The following is a 16,534-nucleotide window of genomic DNA, read 5'->3' as shown; positions in this document are numbered from 1 at the left end:
TCCTATCTTCTCTCCAGTCCAGGCAATGTCCTCTCCTCTCTGGGAATAGTTGTTCTGGGAGAGTCTTAAGGTGACCATTCCCAAAAGAAGACACGCATTCTGCTTCTCAAAAGTCTGGCATGGCATCCTTTAGGGATGCTCAAGAAGCAGCCTTTGGCCATCCTTTGACCTGGAAGGTGAACACCAAGAAAGGGGCAGGGTCACCAGAGGACATGGGGGCAGGAGGCTGCCCAGAAATGAACACGCAAGGAGAGGGAAAATCAAGTTCCCATACACAGCCCTGGAATCTTGTTTATGGAAAATAAAAAATATGAAGGGTATTTGCTTTGAGCTCATCTGACTCTTTCGGTTTGACTTCGCTGTGCCCTACCCTTCTGAGTTGATTTACATTTTTATTTGAAAGCTTATAAATAAGGCAGCCATTCACATGGCATGCAGAAGGGTTTGTGGTGCTATGTAAACTACCCACCACCATATATACCCGTCCGTGTCACAGATACACTCACAGAGTTGCCACTTGATGCCACAATGCCCATCAACGCCCCTCACCCTCATCCTGTCTTCCAGAATGTTACTATTGACTGGACAGACTGTGAAGGGATGGGGTCCTGGGGAAGACTGTGGGAACTAGCAGCTATTGGGCAGCTTGAGTTCCAGGTCTGCCTCGGGAGACACAGATTTGAAAAAATAACTAGTTTTGGTTTTTTTCCAAAAAATGAAACACATGCATGAGATTAAAAAAAAATTAAAAAACAAAACAAAACCTAGAAGAGTACAACACAAAAAGGGAGTTTCTTTCCCACCTCTGACCTCCAGTCCTCCTCCTTCAGAGATGAACCTGTGTTACCAGATGCCTGTATAATGGAACTGGAATCTTCACAGCACTTCAGAAAATCAGTCTTGGCTTCTATTTACATTTTCGTTTTAAAAGATGCCCCTTTCACAACCACCGTGGAACTCAAAGTGGTGGTTCAAAGCCGCTTGAATTAAAATCAACAAATATTTAGCAAGTACCCCCAATGTACCAGATGCTGCCTAAGCAAGACATTGGAATGGAGGATTTTACATGTACACCTTTCAGGTTTTCTGGTGCATAATCAACTCATCTGATTTTATGTCTTTGCTTTAAATCCTTTTTTCAGAAACAGATCATCTCTTTCTTGCCCCCCACCCTCCCCTCCACCCCCTCATTTCACTTCTGAGCCTTTCACACATTCCCTACGTTGAGAACTGTTTTAAGCCCAGATATCTGGGTGGGTGGTACATTCTGGCCAAAGTACTCTCTCTCATACCTTCTCCAGATGGACTGGCTCAAGGATCTAATATTCCCCAAAGAAATAAGCCTTCTATAAGCTGTAGAAGAAGAGGAGCTACAGTGCTCAGTGTAGACACACATATGTGCTGAGGATGAGAGGTGGGCCACGACAAAGTCAACATCCCCACCCAAGTCTTGCCTGCAAAGGGGAAACACCCGTACTCTCTAGCCCACTGAGGCACTGTGGGCTGACCACACAAATGAGTGCCCCACAGCCCCCTCCAGCTCCAGCCAGCAGCATCTGTATGTGTTCTCCAGCTGGCTGGCCCAGCTGTTCTGGTGTCAGGAGAAAGTTATGAGTCACTGGGAAGGGAATTGAGATGAGAATGGAATTAAATCCTCTCTTGGGGTCTATATGTCATTGGCAATAGGGTCTTAGTAACAAGCCAGTGGATGACATTCACCCCCAGGAAGGCCACACACCAGAGCTTAACTTTGGATCCCACACTTCAAGTCTTCCTCGAAGCCTTGCAGAGTTGAGAAGAGGTGGGGCAGTATGGATGCTAGATGTTCCCACCTCAAAAGACCTCTGGTTAGTGTCTGTGATGTTCATTAGGTTATGACCATCTCTCCTATGTGCGCTTTTTGGCTACCAACCTACCACCTATACAAGCTGCTGGTCAGACTGGGATCCTGAATGAAAAAGCCCTGGCCAAAGCCTGAGGACTTTCTCTTTGGTCCTTTGATTCCAGGCAGGTTATTTCATCAACAGAGCTATATGGGCAGCCTCCAGCAAAAGCTTGAGTCAACAGCAGGATTTTCCTGGACCATCTGTGGTTTCCTGCTCTAAGCAGTGCTTCCTCAGTACGTGGGAGGAAGAACTTGTCAGAGGATCCAAGAAACATAAGCAGTCAGGCTCTCCATTGGGACCTTACATGTTGTCTAGTCTAGCCCCACATCCGATGTCTGACTGCCCTGGACAATATTCCTTCCACTCCAGCACTCAACTGGCCTCCTGCCCCTTGGGCAAGCCAGTCCATGTTTGTGTTCCTGGGACTACTAGAATGTTCCTCCTTACATTGAGCAGAAAATACCTTTTAATGATTTCTACCCACTGATCTTAGCTCTTCCCTCCTGTCTTCCAGGTTCCTCTTCAGATGTCTGAAAAAAACCATCCTTGCTCCTTACATCTCCACTTCTTTTTTAACACCCGTCTCTCAGAAATTGTTCTGATGTTGTTTCTAGGGCTAACATTTACACATTATTCAATGAATATTGGTTAGAAGTTCACTGTGTAGTAAGCTTTGTTCCAGAACATGGAGATACATGATTAACAAGACGGGCTTGTCCATACCAAGCTTACATTTTGATGCAGTGGAAGAAAGACAGCAAGTAAGAATATAAATGTGGAAATATCAAGTAGGGAAACATTCACTACAGAAATTTAGAGTAATGTGATTTAAAAAAAGGCATTGGGTTGCTTTCAAGATCAGGGAAGGTCTGTTCAAAGAAATGACTTAAGAAAAAAGGTTTATTTATTTTAGAGAGCGAAAGTGAGCATGCAAGTGGGAGGAGGGGTGGAGGGAGAGAGAGAGAGAGAGAGAGAGAGAATCTCAAGCAGACTCCTGCTCAACAGTGAGCCTGACACCAGACTTGATCTCACAACCCTGAGGTCATAACCAGAGTTAAAACCAAGAGTCCAGGGCTTAACCAACTGAGTCACCCAGGTGCCCCAGGAAGTGACATTTTCTTGGAGTTCTGAATGACAAACGTGAACCAGCAAATGAAAAATGGGAGATAATTCCAAGTGGTGGAGGAGGGGGCAGCTACAGGTCCAGAAGGCAGGACTGGAAAGCCAGGCAGGGCGGGTGGAGCTGAGTATGAAATGACAGAATGGAGCGAGATGGGGTCAGGGAGGTAGGTGGTGCTTCTTGCACCCAGGATTGGTGATTTCAGTTCTGTCATAAATGCAGTAAGGAGCTGCTAGAGTTTATGCAGGGGAGGGAGCGACCTGAGTTGTAGGTTAGCATGTAGAAGGTGCACAGATGTGGTGTGTTTTGGTTGTAAAATCAGTATCTCAGCTTGTAGTATTTTGTGTTTTCACAGCTCTGTGCTTTGTTACAGCGATTCCTATACGACCTTCCACAGCAGTGTGGGGGCTCTGTAAGGGCGGAACCCACTAAGGAGCCCCTGACCTTGGTCCCCCGCCGTGTCCCAGCTCAGTGCTTTGCCTGCACATTTGAGACTCCACCATTGGTTGAGTGGATGGATGGATGGATGGATGGGTGGATGGATGGGTGTAAGGGAACCACTGACAAAGGCAATTGCTTATTCAACCAAATACTGAAGATAAAGTCCTCCCCCCATGCCAACACCCTGGTATGACATTTCCTCCTGTCTCGTGTTCCCACCGATAACTCCCACAACTTTGAAGGAGTAACCCATGATATACAAAAGCAATGCTCCTTTGGAATGAAATCACGTGCAGAAAATGGCAATATCACTAATCGTGATTCTCAATCTCCAAATCTACCTTTGGTGAGGGAGGAGGAGCATGCGCACATCTTACATTTTCAGATGGTGACACAGTGCCCCGGCCTAGGTAATCGTGCCCAGGCGCCATATGGCACCTTGCTCCCTCCTCATTGAAGATTCTGGAGGAGACTGAGCCTTTCTTTCATGTCTTAGTGCTGCTGGAAAGGGCTGATTAAATAGATATGCGAGGAACACATCTGCCTCCTCTTGCATAACACTTCAGAGTGACTTTTCTTTTTTTTTGCTCTTCCGAGAGCCAAAGACTGTGTTAACTGAACAAGAAGAATATCGCTATTTGAGTAGAAAATTGTGCTTCCTTACTTAGTCTTTTACTTATTCAAAGTGAACCTGGGGAATCTCCTTTTCAAAACAAGTTCATGCATCATTCCCTCTCCGTGTGGTCCATAGCTGTGTTTTTCCCATCTTACTGCTCAGACCTTAGGATCCTTACCAGTGAGCAAGCCTGCGGGACCCCGCTGGACCTCTGCGCTGTCCAGTAAGAGGGGGAGAGCTTTCAGAGGCATTCCTGCACTCCCAGGCCTCCCTTTCTTCCCCTGCACTTGTGTGTAGGGATCCTGGGGTGACCAGCCTGGGCACCTCTGCCAGACTGGGCGCTGGTCTCATGCTCCCTTCCTCTCTGATACATCGCCTCTCCTCGCGGGCCCTCAAGACTTCAGCCTTTGGCTTCTGCTTGTCGCATCCAGGAGTCCTGGATAATGTCACTTTTCTCTCGATTCTGGTCTCTCTCACACAGATAGTGATTACACTGATTGTCTGCCATGCTATTAATTATGGGAATTGTGATTTATTTATTTATTCATTCTTAGCTTTGGGGGTTAATTGGTGACAGCCAGGTACTGTTTTCCCTCCAGATAATGTGGATTGCCGCGATTAACCTTGTGTCCAGGTTATCTACTGTTAACCATTTGCCTGCGTGTCCTCTCACAGCTAGAAGTGATTGCCATTGTGCCAGATGCCCTGTGTCCATTTTGGAGGAGGAAAGGAGGCAGGCAGTTTGTGGAGGGGACGATTTGTGGGGAGGCTCTCAGAGAAGGGAAGAGACTAGGTCTTCCTCCTTTACCACCCCACCACCTGTTGCACAAGAAAAATGCTGTCCTCCCAACATATTCTTGAAATTAAATTCTTCATTTTATTAATTGATCCTTCAATGGACTGGTATTATCTATGAAAAGAAAGTTGCAGGCATTTAAAAATTAAAGGCAAGTACAGAAAGCAAATACTGCCAGCCAACAATTCCCTCTGATTATGGGGGACTGGCAAAAACCATGACCAGGGTCATTCTGGGAGAAAAAAATTGAAGACACTCTGAACACTCCTTTGGAGAAACCACCACTAACTGCATAAAAATGGCTGTGAAGTCTACCCATTTAACACAGGGAGAGAGAGGAAGGAGTAGTTGGCTATAGGATGGGAGGAAGATTGTCGCTCACCCGGGTGGTGGGGGGCTGCTGCTTAGATAAGGCCGTCCCTTCTGCTGATGGTGGCTGTCACTGCTCACTCACCAGTCTTTGAGACCGTTGCTACCAAGATCACCTCCGCTTTGTGAGCTGCAGTCATTCTGTGGAAGCCTGTTCTTGTCAGTCCCTTGTATGGACCAAAGCCTGTCACTGAGTGGAGGACAGAGGAAATTAAGACAAGATGACTCAGTCAGCAACTCCTAATCTCTGAATTACTCTTTCAAGTATAATATGATACACTGAAAAAGAAATCAGATTACACTTTTTTCGTGTTGAGACTCACACCAGTGTACCTGGGATAATTAGAGAACTTCTGGGTTTAGCAAAGCCAGGGTTGTGAATTATGCTCTAAAGCATCTCCTTTGTTCTTGTCTTTTATCCTGTTTTTAGTCTCTTCAGGGACCAAGGAATAGAGTTCCACAGTCTCTTTCTCGAAACTTTTGCAATAGATGGACTTCAGAATTTTTAATTTTTCAGATTTTAGAGAAGTGACATGGGACATATACCCCAGTGGGAACAACGTCCAGTAACCAAACCATTAATATTTTTTGGAGTGGATCATTATTTACAACAGCCAAGATATGGAAGCAGCCCAAGTATATGATGAATGGATAAAGAAGAGATGGTGCCTATATGTGTGTGTGTGTGTGTGTGTGTGTGTGTGTGTACAGAATATTACTCAGCCATAAAAAAGAATGGAATCTTGTCATTTGCAACAACATGGATGGACCTAGAGGGTGTTATGCTAAGAGAAGTAAGTCAGACAGAGAAAAACAAATCCCATATGCTTTCATTCATATGTGGAATTTAAGAAACAAAACAAATTAAAAAAACACTCTTAAATACAGAGACCTAGTAGTTGCCAGGGGGGAGGGGGACAGAGGATGGGGGAGATAGAGGGGATTAAGAGGTACACGCGCCTCTAGTTACAAGATAAATAAGTCACAGAGCTGAAGCGAGGAGCATAGGGAATGTAGTCAATACGATTGCAGTAACCTCGTTTGGTGACAGATGGTGACTACCCTCACTGTGGTGAGCACTGAGTAATGTCTAGAGCTGCAGGATAAGGTCGTACACCTGAAACTAATATAATGCTGTATGGTAACTACATTTCAATTTAAAAATATTTTTTGCAGTGACATGTATAAATACTCATCCCAAGAGCAATAAATAAAGACTATAGATGGTCTCATGCCAGTTCAGGTCAAATTTTGTCACCACATAAATAGGAAAAAATTTAGCTGTCAGGATTTGTTCCCTTGGTTTTGTTCTGTAATCGCAAACCAGGGACTGTGTACCTCTGTTTCAAAAACCAACTAGTTTCATCCAGATCTAGAGAAAAGGGAAATCAAATCTTGTTTTTCTTGAAACTTATGAAAAAATGAGGCTTTTTCCAAAAACAACTATGGCTATGAAAATTGTTCGTTCAGATGCCTACCAGCTTCATTTCAATGAACAGGACTTTAAATCTCGAAGTTTCTGTGCAGTGAATTTGAAGTTACCTATGTAAGGAATCGTCATTAAGTGGCAGAGACATTTAAACAAACCCATAATTTCCTGGAACTTGCTCTTTCTGGCCTTAAGAAAGCATATTTTTTCAGGATGCTTGGAGATGGTTATTAATTTTCAGAGTAGGATTTCACATTATAAATAAACGAACATTACAGGGATCATTATCACCAGATTTGACTTGATTCTAAAAGAAGCAACTAGTCCATGGTGCTCTCTCTACCCCAATTCAAACTGATACCTGCTCTAAATAAATCAAGCCAGCCTAATGAAGAACATGAACAAAGCCAATGAAGATATCATTCATTCAATTTCAGGAAAATTCAGCAGTATCTGCCAAACACAATAATAAATTTAAATCACTTAAATGTATGGGTTTGCCGTTTTCATCCGGTTCACCAGGACTAAAAAGGACTAGCTTTTCCTTTTAATAAATGAAGTGAATTTCCTAAAGAATATAAGAAAATTATGGAAATTCAAGAGATAATGCTTCCATCTCATTTCTGTCCTGGATGCTTCTAGACAGAGACACGCAGATAAACCCACTGTGTATGTAGATATTTCACTGATGATAAGAACCAGTCGGCAATATCATGCTTTGTTATGGAGCCGATCCTGAAATGATATTATGTTGCTCTATATGCAATTAGAAGCTTGTAGTCAAATATAAACTCTATTTTTGGCTCTCACATTACTGGAAGAGCATCAGGGCTCACTGAAAGAGTCAAGGGATACAATGCAGCAAACACCACAGAACTTGATTCAAAAGGTTTAGTTCAAGGAAATGTTTTCACTGCCTGATTTTGAGACTATTTTACCCAAAAAAGGCATTAAAAATTTGTTCGGCTCGGTCACAGTGTCAATCATGTGTGAATGGTGATGTTGTGACTTTGGGCTGTTTATTCAGGGCTCTGAGGAGGAGAGACTTGCGGGTTTGTTTTCATTTCTCTCGGAGCCACGTTTGAAGTCAACTCTCACTGCAACCCCAACTTCTGCTCCAACCCCAACCAGGGGAAGAACACCTCCCTGTGCTCCAGAGCAGCAAGGTGAGAGTTGTGGCTGGGAGACTCTGTTTATCATTAGCTACTCTGAGAGCAAGCAGCTTGAGGAGAAATTACTGGGGAGAGTCATCCTGTCAAAGGCTAGAGATTGCTCCAGTTTAGTTGTAAAGCAGCTCAGCATTTTGACAAAGTTTCGTGGAAAACTCTAGACACGGATGTCTCTGGTTGGCTCTTTATAAAGTCACTCTGGAAGCATCTTTCTAAGGATGAAAGGAAAGTGGCTCCAATTTAGGCCTGTTATTTTTGCCCTATTTCATTTTTAATGAAATTAGCAATGTACAGAAAACTAGGGAGAGTAATAAGAAAAAACTCAGATCATCAGCACCTCGAATGAACTAATACCAATATTCTGAGGTTCTGCAGCAGAGCTTCCTGCCCCCCACCCCCGCTTTCTTATTCCTGGGTCATATTCTTAGAAGGAAAAAGGAATCTGATACATCTTTATTCTCAGCTGTAATTCTTTTCACCCGAACTCTGGGTGCAGTGCAAAAATCCATCCACTACTTTAGACAAATATTTGAAATTCCTTAAGCAAAGAGTGAAATGGTCCAGTTTCAGTGTCTGAAAATCCAATCAGCATGGAGTTGCTCATTTTAACACACTGTTCTCTAGACCTGGTCCTGCTGGAAATCTGTTAGTTACCGCTTGTGCCTCCTTTACCTGCCAGTCTGCAGTGACCCGGCCAAGTCTTTGTCCATCCAGAGGCCTAGGGTGATCATCCCAGCTGCACATCCCTGCAGCACCCTCACCCTCTAGACACTGTTCTTCCCGATAGGACTTTTATTTCTTTCTGAAACCGGATTGGTACTTGTTTTTATATTCTATTTTGGGACAATGGGCAGGAGCTGTGCGGGGTCCATCTACTAAAGAGTACGGTCCTGGGGGATGAGGAGACCTTTCTTTCCAGCTCTGTCTGCATCAGCATCTAGCACAGAGCCTGGCTTCCAATAGAAAGCAGGGAATTGGGCAGTGGAAGTAATGAACATCAGGCAGCAAGCCCAGGAGAAATGAATGAGTCTTGGCTGCTTTTCTGCAAGCAGTGTAATGTAGGGACAGAGCTCAGTGAAGGAGTCAGGAGTCCTCAACTGCTGTTCAGCTTTGCCACTTTTGAGCCGCCCCACACTTGGCAAGTGACTTCACTTCTCAGGCCTCAGTTTCCTTAACAGTAAAACAAAGGGGGCATGTGTTTCTGCCTCTGGAGCAGATGTTTGAGCTCAGCAATATTATAAAAGCTGAAAAGATGGGAGGTGCCCAGAAGCCGGTGTGTGACATGGCTACACACGGCTGGGACTGCTGCGGCTTTTTGAGGTCAAGACAGTTTGCCATATATTTTCGGGCCTGCTAAGGTCATGGACACACCTGCAGAGTGCTAGTGAGTCAGGAGACTATATCTGAAACATCCAAGCAAAATGCACCACTGGCTCAGGGGTGCATGTGTGTGTCAGGGTGGAAGGTAAAGACAAAGAAAGCAGTCATAACACAGAACCTCCTGAAAGATAAGGCTTGCCTTCTCCCCTTAAAAGATTAAATAGGTTTCCACCCTGACCTTATTTTTCCAACAAAAAAATTTTTTTCCACGTAGGGCTTCTGAATTCACAGCTGTTTTCCTGCTCCTTTGTGACAGTGGTTTCAGACCTAAAATGGGGCATAATGCACAGTCGATGTTTATGATTATACTCCACTGAATGCCAACAGCATTCTCCAAAACGTGTTGAGGCTAGGCCTGTGGCATTTCCCTTGAAATGGGTGCTTCTGTGTCTGTGTCCGCTGATGGCTGAGAAGAGGAGAAGGAGACCAGAGTATTAAGAGCCCAGGGCAATTTTTCTCATTTGCATGAACCTTCTATCTTAATGAAAGTATCACCCAGATGGTGGCTGGACATGGTCCCTGTATGTAGACTGGGTTAGAGCAGAGGTTTCAACCAGGATCACTGGGCCCAAGGTGTTCATTTCACCTGGGAAGTATTTTCTGATGGCCCAGTTATGCATCCTGTGGACAGCAGCAGCCTCAGTGGTGTGGCCCTTGAAACAGGGCTGTCTAGGCCAGTGAAGGCCACCTGCTATTTAAACACTCCTTAATTCTCGAAATGGCTCTCTGGTGCAAGAATAATCAGCAGTTCAGTCTCTCGTAAGATGAGTCTCCAGCATTCAGCAAGCTGGATTTTCTGCACCAAAAGCCTGCCCTCCCGCCTCTCTCTGGGAGAGGTGCCTTTCTTGGACGTGAGGGGTGTCCAGATCTGTTCATCTTCTCAGCTCCTGAAGCAGACAGACTTGTTTTTAGCCTTCATAATAGAAACTGTTTTCTATGATGGACTGACTTCAAAACCTCACTGCTGAGGAGATGGCAGGCAAGTGGTTCCACTTAACACAGTGTTGTCACGAGCCAATCAATTTTTCCAAAAACTGTGGCTGAGAAGTATTTGCATCTTTCTATCACGTTAAGCCTGCAATCACAGGGCCATAAAGTGGAATGAGCCTTTGCATGTCTACATGTTTGCAAGCAACTATGTACTCCTTTTTATAGATTTTTATTACTGAAGCCATTAGGGACTTCCAGCCACGTGAGCATAGATGCATCAACCTGTATTCAACTATTAAGATAATAGTGCAGTTTCTATGTATGTCAGCAACTCTCTCTTTTTTTTTTTTTTTTTTTTTTTCAGCAACTCTCTCTTGTCCAACCTTCCTTCTGTTCCCCTTTCTTTGTTGTCCCGGAAGGACATAAACTTTGGCGTCACACAGACCTGGGTTTACGCCTGCACTTCTCCTTCTTACTGATAGGGTTGTAAATATTGACCGTATGCCACCCGGACATGTTCCTTAATCCCCTGGAGCCTCAGTTTCCTTGTGTGCATAAGGCCTTAAGACCAGAAGGCCTGTCTCGTGGGGTTGCCATGAGGTTTAATTAAAATACTATGTGGAGGTACCTTGCCCACAGAGGTGTTCAGCAAAGCTCCACACCCATGCCATCCCTTTCCTGTGTTCCACAGTTATTTTCCTTTGCACTCGAGTGCCTGCTAGGATTACATTTTACAAATCACATCATGTGAGTTAGGCCATTCTGAGACTGACTCATGCCTTTCCCAGACGCCCACCCCCAATTGGAAGCTTAGTGACCCAGAAGGAGAAAGGGGTAGTGAGAGTGGAGGGAAAGAGAGGGACCAAGACAAGGGAGCTTCCTTTCCCACTAAGGAGGTAGAATGCCAGCTGCAAATCTAGGGCCCAGCTGAGAATTTCTTAAGAAATTCCAAGAAAAGCTATAAAAGGCAACTTTTTAGTATCACAACAGAAGAATAAACACTTATTGAGGGGCACAACTTTTATGAGCGTTATCTCATAACCAAACTCGAGGCATTATTTTGCCCACTCTAAGGCTGAGGAACCCAGGGTTCAGAGACCTTCAGCATCTTGTCAGAGGTCCCAGCTGGTAAGTGGGACTCAGGACCTCATGTTCTCACCCTCTGCTCTTTCTGCTCCCTACATCATGACCAATAGTTTGGTTTCATGTAGGAGCTTTTACACCAGTTCCAATTCAGTTTTTTAAAGACAGTCGTGTTATAAAGACTAAGATGATGAGGTCATAAAGCTGGCACATAGTAGCCAAGAAATGGAAGCAACCCAAGTGTCCACTGACAGGAGAAAGGATGAGGAGGAAGTGGTGCACACAGTGGAATATTACTCAGCCATAAAAATGATGAAATCTTGCCATTTGCAACATGGATGGATCTAGAGGGTATTCTGCTAAGTGACGGAAGTCAGACTGAGTAAGATAAATACATTTCACTTATGTGGAATTGTAGAAACAAAATAAATGAACAAATAATACAACAGAAACAGACTTCTAGGCATAGGAAACAAACTGTGGGTTACCAAGGGGGAGATGCATGAGGGGATGGGTGAGAAAGACAAAGGGGATTAAAAGGTTCAAAATTCCAATTATAAAATAAGTCAGTCATGGGATGTACAGCATAGGGAACATAGTAGTACTGCAATAACTTCGTATGGTGACAGACAGGTAACTACTCTGATTGTGGGTATCATTTTGTAATGTATAAAAACATTAAATCACAGGACGCCTGGGTGGCTTAGTGGTTGAGCACCTGCCTTTAGCTCAGGGCATGATCCCGGGGTCCTGGGATCGAGTCTCACATCGGGCTCCCTACATGGAGCCTGCTTCTCCCTCTGCCTGTGTCTCCACCTCTCTTCTGTGTCTCTCATGAATAAAATAAAATCTTTTAAAAACTCATCAAATCGCTGTGTTGTAGACCTGAAGCTAATAGGATATGTCTTTTTTTTTTTTTTAGTTTTGTAAAAGCTAGAGCAGTAGAAATGAAGTGTCACTCTTAGTGTAAAATCCAACTATTCAAGGGCTCCTGGGTTGGCTCAGTCAGTCAAGCATCTGCCTGTGGCTTAGGTCATGATCCCAGAGTCCTGGGATCAAACCCCATGTCAGGCTCCCTGCCTGCTTCACCCTCTCCTTCTATCTTCTGCTCCCCCTGCTTGTGCACATTTTCTGTCAAATAAATAAGTAAAATCTTAAAAAACAAAATAGCCATCCGAATATAATTAAATGGTAACAACTATGGTCCCTGACAAGGTTAGAACTACTTACGAGACTTGAACCTTTTCCTGATGTTGAAACTAGGTGGTGTCACATGCTGAGATTTCTCTGCTCTAGCTCAAGGAACTTGTCACAAAAGGAGTGTCCTGGTTCAAAGTCACAACAGGTCCTGCCCTCCCTAATCACCACCATATACCCACTCCCTTCGTCACTGGGGCAGAATCACCTAGAATCATATCATCTCAGAACCTGGAGGAGTTCCAGAGGCCATTACATTTTATATCCTTTCATATTACAGGTGAGGAAAGAGAGCCAGCAAGGCTACGTGACTCACCTAGGTCTCCCAGTTAGTGTGCCCTTCCTTCTATTAATGACAGCGTGAATTATTGATTACCTTTAAAACTTCCTATGATGTCAGTACAAAGTGTGCTTTTTAAAAGAATTACTGAAACACGGTAGTAAATGATGTACATCATCAGAAAAAAAACCCTGCCACTACAATTATCCTCTTTATTCCTAGGACATACTTAAAGTTATTATCGAGAGTATTTTGCAATTGCAATATTCCAGATAAATTCTTTTTCCCCATTGTTAACGCTTAGTATTAAAACGTTCACTGGATGCCAACATACTGGAAGATTGTACCACAAGTTGTATCCATACAGCCAAGTCCAGGTGCAGGGGCAAGTGTACTGGGCTGCTGATTGCATGTGTCCACAGGGTGCGAAACAACCCATTTGGGTCTTTAAAACAAGCAACATCCGTTCACTTGTGTGTACAGACATTGGGTCCCACCAGGTTCATTTGCTAAGACTGACCGGTAACTGCTAAGGTCCGAACAAGCAAACTAACTCATGTAGCAGCGCTGATGTGCTCTTCCTCAGTGGCATGGAGGCTGCCTCAGAGCCTTCAGGAGTCAGACAGGTGAGCTTAGTGGGTGAAGAGGATTCCTAAGACCATGGAAAGTAGTGGGAATGTTTCCAACTGCAGAGGACTAGCTGCTCTCCTTTGGGCAGCCACCACTCGGCTCCAGAGTGTTGACCATGTGAAATGTTGGCTAGCAAAGGCAGATCTCTGATTTTCTTTTTTTAAGAAGCCAGAAACCCAGAGTTCTATGTTAAATCTCCTTCTCCACCCCACCCCCCGAAATGTTAGCAACTAATTTAGGTTTTTTTCTGCTCTGTAAGCCAAGCTACGGCCAAGTCCTACCAGTTTATGAGCCCGAGTACAATTTTCCAGGACAGGCTTTGGGGGAGTAGCTGGGCAGAAGATTGGAACTAGTACTGCGGTTAAGCGTGAGTGGTACCCTGGCTGTACATGCTTGTCGTGGTTCACCAGTCCTCGTGGCACTTATGAAAGTAACCTGAAATCAGAAGTAGGACACGGCAATTTGTGACCTCATTTTCTGACTTCATAATCATTCCCAGTTCTAGTGACATCCCCTTTGCTTCATGTTTTGCTGACACAATGACCTGCTATATAACAAGGGTATGGGGGAGGGAGGTGGATGGAAGCTCCAATTACTGAAAATATTTGATCATTTTAAGGAACAAATATCAACATGAATGTAGTCATGGGGTTTTCAGACAGACTTCCTTCCAGCCCCCTTTGTATGGCCCTCAATCCGGAATACTGAAGGCTGGTTTCCTGGCCAGTCAGCATTCTGCACAGACCCTTCAGCTCATGGCAGCCAATAGCCACAACACTATCTGTGCGCCACGGCTCTGTTAACTCAGTCTGGTCTTAAAAACTGTAGGGGAAAAATTACAGTAGAAGAGAATTTTTAGCTGGGCTGAGAGTATGCAGTAAGTCAACACAATTCTTGCCCATGTGACTCAGAGTAAAGTCATGTAATTAATTTTAGATGAATCCAAATAGATCTAATAAATTCACCTAGCAGATGCCTATTAAAATTAAGAATGCTCTTAAGGTTTTCCACAAATACTGCAGGTTACAGAGGAGTAGGGTTATAACTTTAGAGCAATGGTGTATTTTACAAAAGCCATGTCTCTTCAGGCTCAGAATAGCGGAAATTTGAGACCATGAGACTGGAAATTCAGGCATAATGGGCTTCTTTTTGAAGTAAATGTTTTTGTGTAGAATCCTCACTGACAGTCTTCCCATTATCTAATTGTCTGGATATCTGCTGAAGTCGAAGTCCTGTTCAGCCTATATACAAGCTCGGTCACAGAGAGGGAAATGGGCAAATGGCTACAGATGCCTAGAAATACGCTGTATGTGGGAAGCGCTGTTGACAGTCTCCAAGATGACCTGAACAACCTCTTTAACTGAAGCAGCCCAGCTAACTTAAGAGTTTTAAATTTAGGGGCAAGTTCCTGTTTGTTTTTTGTTCTCCTAGGCTCGAGGCATGTCTGTATGTCTGCACCGTTGTGGACTTAGCAGGGAAACCCAGCCTGCATTCCACAGAATGGGAAATGACAATGTGATTGAATTGGAATCTCTCCACAAAGTAATCATTTCAACAAGAAAATATATTGTCTACATATTTACAAGGGTTAGAGCCCAAAGTTGTGTAGGAGGGAAACAATACATCAAAACCTCAGCCGAAGACAACTGTAAAGTATTCGTGTGGACGGCCCAAGGTACCTCCAGAATGCTTCCTCCCATATGATGTACATGTTAACAACCTGATGATATGATGATAGAAAGACACATAAAACAGCTATTTTTCCTGGCACAGGGCCCTGCTGTAAACCTGGAGATCTTTAAATACCCCACCTCAGCCATGATCCTGGCTGGGTATAAGGATTAAAGGAAGCCACTGGAGTGTAGAAGAGGTTTCTCCTGCAGGCACCTGCCCTGCCTGCCAGCTTCTGGGGATGGCACATGGTTAAGATAGGAAATGCAAAATTTTAAGATAGGAAACACGAAAATTAGGAGATACAGTGAAATAGCTGGGCTCTGTCTCGTTAGTTTGTAGGACATTTGTACAAAGATGAATGTCAATTGTGGAAGACCAGAGATTCATTTGTCATGTCGAGGAGACAAATTAATCTTTAAAAGTATACATTCTATTTCCCAAAGTTTCTAAAAGAATGAGAATCAGCATTGTGAGTCTCCATTACTCTTCCATCACATGCTGCAAACTCTCTGAGGCAATCTCCTTCTGTATTATGCTGTAATACTGCTCTTGAGCCCTTGGTAAATGTTGCCACTTCCCCTTGCTCGGGTACTTTCTCATCTAAAATGTAACAGCTGACTGGGATCTGGTTTATGTCTGTCTTACTCCGGTGACTGATTTTCCCTCTTTAGTGTTATACTGAACAGATGCCATGAGAAGCACACAAGGGGACCTCAGAGCTTCTTCCCTTTGGGTTCAGAGTCTCCAGAATAGGAAGAACCTGCAAATGAACGAATGGATAGTCAATCGCTTTTAACCTGTCTATAAATATATGTTTACGTCTCTTGCTAATGGATTGCCCTTGTGAGCAAGTCATCATTTAAAGTTTAATTTCCGCATCTGAGATGGAGATATGGAATTGCTCAGCCTTTTCTCTCAAACTCTCTCCCTCTTTTTCAAGAGAAAGCAAATTAATTAATGTGTACTTTTCAATTGAAGAAATGATTAAGCCCCAGCTGTGTCTGTGAAATCATAAGTTGCGATGCAACACTTGGGACTTGTTAATGCTTTTTTTGGCATGAAAAAGAGAGACATAGGTATCTAATATTAAGTGGTGTTCTAAAAAGCGTAAGTTAGCAGTTTGTTTGCCAAATTAACTTTCAAAGAGATCTAAGTTACTAAGTTTGACTTTTCTACACACAAATCTTAAATGATTGATGGACTCCTGTAAAATAGCTTTGTTCAAAAAAGATCATCTTTGGCAGGCTACTTCAAAGGCTTTATCACTCTGGAAAGATGAAAAGATATCCCCATTTTACATTATTTCCCTTATAGATCAACACTTCCTTGAAATATGCCCGAAAATTATGCAATACTTACTGTATTATGAGCCTTCTTTCACTGTATCCAGCGGCCCCACATGGGATTGCTTTTATTTCTAAGACTTAGGAGAATTTTCTACACATAAAGAGCATCTTTAAGAAAATACAGCTGGGCAGAATGGTATATCTGGCATTTTTATTCACTACTGCTTCATTGCAAGGCAGTGTTTCAG

The 16,534-nt window shown here is 43.6% G+C and overlaps 1 protein-coding gene across 4 annotated transcripts in view; it reads left to right on the top strand.

The window, feature by feature from the left end:
- The window catches only part of SEMA6A (semaphorin 6A), a 127,030-nt gene that overhangs the window by 48,675 nt on the left and 61,821 nt on the right, over window positions 1-16,534 (top strand). The window contains exon 1 of one of the 4 annotated variants that reach the window (XM_035696799.2): window positions 7,805-7,823. The exons of the other annotated variants lie outside the window; for them this stretch is intronic. The gene's annotated coding sequence lies outside the window, so the exon portion shown is untranslated. Of the gene's footprint in view, window positions 1-7,804; window positions 7,824-16,534 lie in introns of those variants that run through there. 4 annotated transcript variants of the gene reach the window in all.

Source organism: Canis lupus, chromosome 11, assembly GCF_003254725.2.
Source record: "Canis lupus dingo isolate Sandy chromosome 11, ASM325472v2, whole genome shotgun sequence".
Taxonomy (NCBI): domain Eukaryota; kingdom Metazoa; phylum Chordata; class Mammalia; order Carnivora; family Canidae; genus Canis; species Canis lupus.
Note: the sequence above shows the minus strand (reverse complement) of the source record. Positions and strands in the feature narration are given on the sequence as shown.